Consider the following 6,000-nt stretch of genomic DNA (forward strand, 5'->3'; position numbering starts at 1 on the left):
GCATGCTAGATGAATATTAGTCACGGGTATGTTGAATTGATCATGTGACTCCCTGTTCATGCTAGTATACCAATGATATTCTCTGCAACTGTTTCCATAGCTTATAACACAGGGTTTGGTGTTATTTTACAAGCTTTTTTTTTTTTACAAGTTTAAAATTGCTTAAAAAGTATAAAACAGGCTAACCTCAGTTTTTATTCTCCATCTTTCAATGTCTCCAGCCACTACCAAATATGACTCTGCTAAGATTAACAGGTCTAATGGCAATATCTTTCTTTACCACAGGGAGAGGATCTAAGGTTGGGTGACAGTTTCAGTCTTTGTGGCATGAGACAGTGTGCCTTTTTTTCACTCTTGAACAATCTCTTTTGGGCTACTATTAAGTTCTGAGAGAAGCTGTCTAGTTTTTCTTGGCCAGAGGAAGAGCTAATTACAATCTCAGCCTTTGAGAGAGGGGGAAAACATATAAAATAAATTGCTGACTTGTAACTCTGCTTCTGTCTCAGGTTTTGAGTGGTGAATCTCTTTCCTCCCATCTTCTCAGTGGAAGGTTGAATAAGAATGCTTTGGTGTTCATCTTCAAATACTATGGTGATGAGTGTGGTATAGGAACATGAATAGAATACTTCCCTTGATAGCACAATGGGGTTAGCTCATCTTTAATCATCATCTTCAAAATTTCACAGGCCTGGTCTGGTTTTCCTACCTCACCAGGTCTCAAAAGAATCTTGTTCCACATTATACACTTAGCAAGATTCCTCCTCCCTGCCCCAAGAGTCAATGGAAAATCATAGTTTTTTCTTATCACCTTATTCATTTCTCTTTCTTGGGTCAAAAATTTAAGTTATTTTCTCTTTGGGACAGTGAGGCAAATTCATCCTGAAGTGGAGTTTTACAAAAGGGACGTATTTGCATCTCTGTCCTTAGATAGCTTTTTTAGAGGAGAAAAACAACTAAATAGTCAAAATTTGTATCCGCTCTTCTGATGGATCTGCTCGTCTGATGGGAATAATCGTAATTAAAAGAATTTCAAAATGTCATAAGTATTAAATATGTATGTGTGTGTTTAGTTGTTTTAAACAGGTTTTGTTAAAGATTACATTACTACTGAACCATTAAAAAATTCCTGTCTTGGCCCTTTGCCCATGCTGCTGCTTTAGAAAGTTATCCTGAAAAATGAAACCTTTGACAATATGAGGACATAAATAATCGAGATAACTAGGTCATTTTCAAGCCTGGCCAAAACTGGTACATAGCCAGACAGCCATTGTCTTTGAAATGTGGTCCACACATCCAGCCTCTGTTAGAGCATTGAAAAACTCTTCAGATAAAAATGTCTATACATTGCTGAAATGCATGAAAATACATATTTAGCTTTAAGCATATAGTTGTCTAATTAACTTCAATGGTGTAGATATTTCCCCTGAAGCTCAGACATTTGGGGGTTTCTTTTCTATTGGAGCACCAAAAAATCCAAATAAAATGGAATTCTCTATTCCTTCAATCAGCAAATAAGTGAGACATTAGAGAGATGAAGGAAGCCAGGGACAACTTAAAAATGCTTAAGAAAATGTGAAAACATTTTGAATAAATAGGAGTTTTCATGACCTAATTAAAATGTTTTATTTTTCCGTATTACTTGTACATCACTTTCTAAGAAAAAATGTGATTATTTTTTAAAATGTAATGTCAGGTTATGATTTTCTGTATAAATAAAAAACATATTGAGGAGGAACATGGATTTAGGAATATTTTCTCATACTAGGAAAACTTTACATAACTGATAAACTGCTTAGGTTCAATTAGTTGTGTAATTTCCTTGCCCTACTGAAATGAACTTTGTATAGCCTAGGTAAAATAATTATCAAGGTAGATTAGAAATGTATCCTTGATTTGGGTGGAATTAATTCCTGTGCAAAGATTCAACACAAGGTCTATGCACCACTTGAATTTCACTTCAGTCTAGTTTCAATTTTTTTTAATGAGACTTAAATGATACATAGACCTTGTGCCTGCTCTCTGTACAGGCTGAATTTCACCTTTTGACTTTGAGAACTAAAAGTCAGTTGAAAGGTCTTGTTCTTGACAGTTGTACTTTGTGAGTAGCTAATACCTAGTGCTTGACTTTGAACACTGTAACTATGTTTGTGATGCCATATATCTGGATCCTGACAACTGCTTCTTGGTGATTTCTAAGTCCAAAGGAGAGAGGAGGGATGAATGATAATTGACCTGAATATATAACAAATGGCTTACTTGGGAAGGCTGGATATTGAAGATGTCACAATGTGGGCATAGACTGCCATTCTTACCACTACATTAAACACAAACATATCAACTATCAATCATGCTCATAATATTACTTCAAGTTTAGATATCTGGAACAATGTGTAACATAAATTGTTTCTCTAGTGTCTTTTCCCCCTGACAATAATGTTTATAAATTCTCAGAGCAAAAATTACCTCCATCCACTTAAAAAATCCCTTTACATATTGTCAAAGTGGTCAACAAACCCACGGTTTCCAAAATCTGGAGAGATTATGTTAAGTATTGTGGAGGAAAATTTACAGAGGGCCTCAGACTTTGATCAAGTTAGTAGCCTTGAAGTATTAGCTGAGCTTGTTTCTGTGATGTTAGGGGCATGAGGAGGCAAAGTGGAATGGAAAGTCACCAAAACAGAATGATGGCTTTCTGTGTATAGGGGGCATGAGGATGCAAAATGGAAAATCCCCAAACACAATTTGCAATAGCCAAGCTTGTGAAATATTACCACAATGGAAGTGTTAGAAAAGTCAAACCGCAGAAGAAACTAGATTGGGAATAACAATACCAGGAAAGGCCAAATAAGGGAAGATGATTGTTCCTTTTTACTTTTGACCTGTATAAAATTTTGTAATGTAGCCCAAATAAGGTAATCAATATGAAATGTATGCGTAATTGTTTGTGGTTTTAAGCTTTAAAAACCTTGTGTGTTCCTTGAATCGGGGGAGGGAGGGGACGCAGCTACTGAGAGCTGTTACCCCCCCCTGCACACTTGTAATCAATAAAGGTGCCTCAGGCCGATCTGATCCAAAATCAATTGTGTGGTTGATTTTTCCACAACAGTATACAACTAATTTAATCTGATCAACTATATAAACAATTGATGCAGTTCACTGATGTTTTATTACTGTTAATCTTTTAATATGGGTATTCTGAGTGAGATAGGCAAAAGTTGAGCAGTGATCCAAGAAACCTGTTACAATTGTACATTAATTATCATTAGAGTTTGAATTATATTGGAACACTATGCCAATGGCAAATTAAAAACAAAGGTTCTGTATTTTGGACTGTTCATTATTAAAAATGCACTCTAATATTTTGGATCCAGATTTCCTCCTCTGTTTGTCATCATCTTACTTTGGAGATACTTTTTAATCTACATACTGTCAATTTATTAAATTAAATTCCAAAGAAAACCTTACACTTGATAAATAATTTTCTCACCCAGTTGCAGTTTTATGTTTTACTACATGTTGTTACATTTTGTCAAGTGTCCTGTAAACAGTTTTTCTGTTTTTTGTCTGATGTCCAGAATCTGTGTTCTCATTAGTCATTATATTATTCATTGCAAGTGTTATGTTTTTAAGACTTACTTATTTCATTTTTTAAAATGTTTTTAAACATTTGCCCATCATAGTTGTCTCTGGGGCCAGGTATAAATTTAGGCCCTGATCCTGGCACTGATTCATTTCTCTATTCACTTCAGTGGGCCTTTATGTGGCCATCCATGAAGGACTGGTTATAGGATTGGGGCATTACAGATGCTGACAGGAAGTTGTTGCCTTCCTTAACCTTTGCCAGTTGCCAAGTTATGTTAATACACATCCTTTAAATGAGAGCCATATTCCCAAGTATCTGATTTTCTTCACTATCTTTCAAAAAGAATAATTTCTGGGAAGGGAGCCTCATTGGAACCAGAGTATTAAACATAGTCATTATTCATTAACTAAAATGTAGGCTCCTCGCAAAATAGATTATAGAGCAGGGGTTGGCAGTGTTTCAGAAGTGGTGTGCCAAGTCTTCATTTATTCACTCTAATTTAAGGTTTCACGTGCCAGTAATAAATTTTAACGTTTTTAGAAGGTCACTTTCTATAAGTCTATAATATATAACTAAACTATTGTTGTATGTAAAGTAAATAAGATTTTTAAAATGTTTAAGAAGCTTAATTTAAAATTAAATTAAAATGCAGAGCCCCCCAGACCAGTGGCCAGAACCCAGGCAGTGAGAGTGCCACTGAAATCAGCTCATGTGCCATAGGTCGCCTACCCTTGTTATAGAGTATTTAAGGGTAGGTATGAACAAGATCCTGCCCTGACCTCCCTCAGTTTCTTGTCACCACTCGTCAGCTGGAGTCGAAGCTCTATGTGATTGTTGTTTCACAACCTCAAATTGATTCTCTTAGCCTAGCTCCTTGTACATAGACAATAGTTAGTTTAGTTAGCTAGTGTTAGTTTCAATAAAAGTTATATAATGCTCTCTGGTGATACCCTCACTGGGGTTCAAGCATTGCCCTTTGTGTGGAGTGGCAATTCCCAATAGTGACCCCCACATGTGGTGCTTACTCTGTCTTGGCAAAGCTCACCTTAAAAGCACTGTTTGATTTGAAGATTGTTCAAGAAGAGCACTCAGATGGCAGGGGACCTTTGCCTCAAGCAGCACCTGCTTGAATAGGCCATGTGGCCTGACCTGGTACCAAGGCCTTCCTCAGGCCACAGATTGTGCTCAGGCTCAGAAAGTGCTGCTGCCTCTCCTTCTGGAGAAGGGGCCTCTTCAAAGAGGCACAGGAGCCATTGTCCATTGTTGGCACCAAAGAAGAGATCTCACAAGACAAATTGTGAGTGCTCCAGGTTCTGGCATGACTGTTCTGCCTCCCCTAAGAAGAATGCCGACTGGCATGGGACTGGTTTAGGCATGTGGGATGGTGAGGGTACCTCTGACTCTCCCTCAGTGCAGGGTAGAGGATCTCCCTTGGTACAGGATAGAGAGGGCAGAAATCCCACACTGTCGACTCCAGTTTGAGTGTCTGTTGAGTTTGGTATCAACTGGAACAATGCTGGTATGGATGAAGTCTGTGGCATCAGTATACCAGGCTACAGTGGACCTACTCTGCCTTTTGGTCACATCTTGACCACTGATCCAAGACTTTGCACGGCTGGCATCTGCAGTGCCCCCCCTCTCCCAGTTGGAGCATGCCACCAAAATTTCAAGCCCTTCCACAGCGCAACAGGAAGCACCCCTCCTGGTGGTTGGCATGGACACAGCACTGGAGCCAGTACAGGGATCTTTGGTACGAGGCCCTTCCTTGGCACTTACACAATTGTCAATGTCGAGGCATTCAGTTGCTCTGATACCACTTTTTGCACTGAGACTGACTCTGCCTGTGGCACCAACATATTGAGCAGCAGTGGCTCAGACTACATCAGGAATGCTGATTCCAACCTCGTTCTGGGCCACAGAGGAGTCGGATTGCCTGTTGGCCCCCACTAGGGTTGCCCCCCATGTCTCCGAGGTCATGGGACTCCTCTATGTCAGAGTTGGGATACTTGTCTGCTCCACTTCTCCAGAGTAGGTCCAAAGACCACTGGAAAACCACTATGGCTACTAAGGTAAGCATGTTCCCTGAGGCTGAGACAAAGCCCCCGGCCTGGCACCTTCTTGACACTAATGCTTTACCCATACCAGTGGCCCCCTTGGGCTCAATGGGAAGCTCCCCGCTCCTAGAGGTCTCATTCATCATCCAAGTCAAAGGCAAGATCATCTGCTCATGCACCACTGGCAGCTGTGGATTGGCTGCAAGCCCAGACACTCACAGTTCCCCTTCCTGTGAAGTTGCAGGAGTTTCCTTGTCTGGAGATGCTACTGCAGGAGCAGGACCCATCTATGTTTCAGCCAACAGCCTTGTCCTAGTCCCCGGATGATGCAGTGCTGTCTGGGTCATCCTTCCTTTCCATCTC

The sequence above is a fragment of the Gopherus evgoodei genome, chromosome 3, assembly GCF_007399415.2.
Source record: "Gopherus evgoodei ecotype Sinaloan lineage chromosome 3, rGopEvg1_v1.p, whole genome shotgun sequence".
NCBI classification, from domain to species: domain Eukaryota; kingdom Metazoa; phylum Chordata; order Testudines; family Testudinidae; genus Gopherus; species Gopherus evgoodei.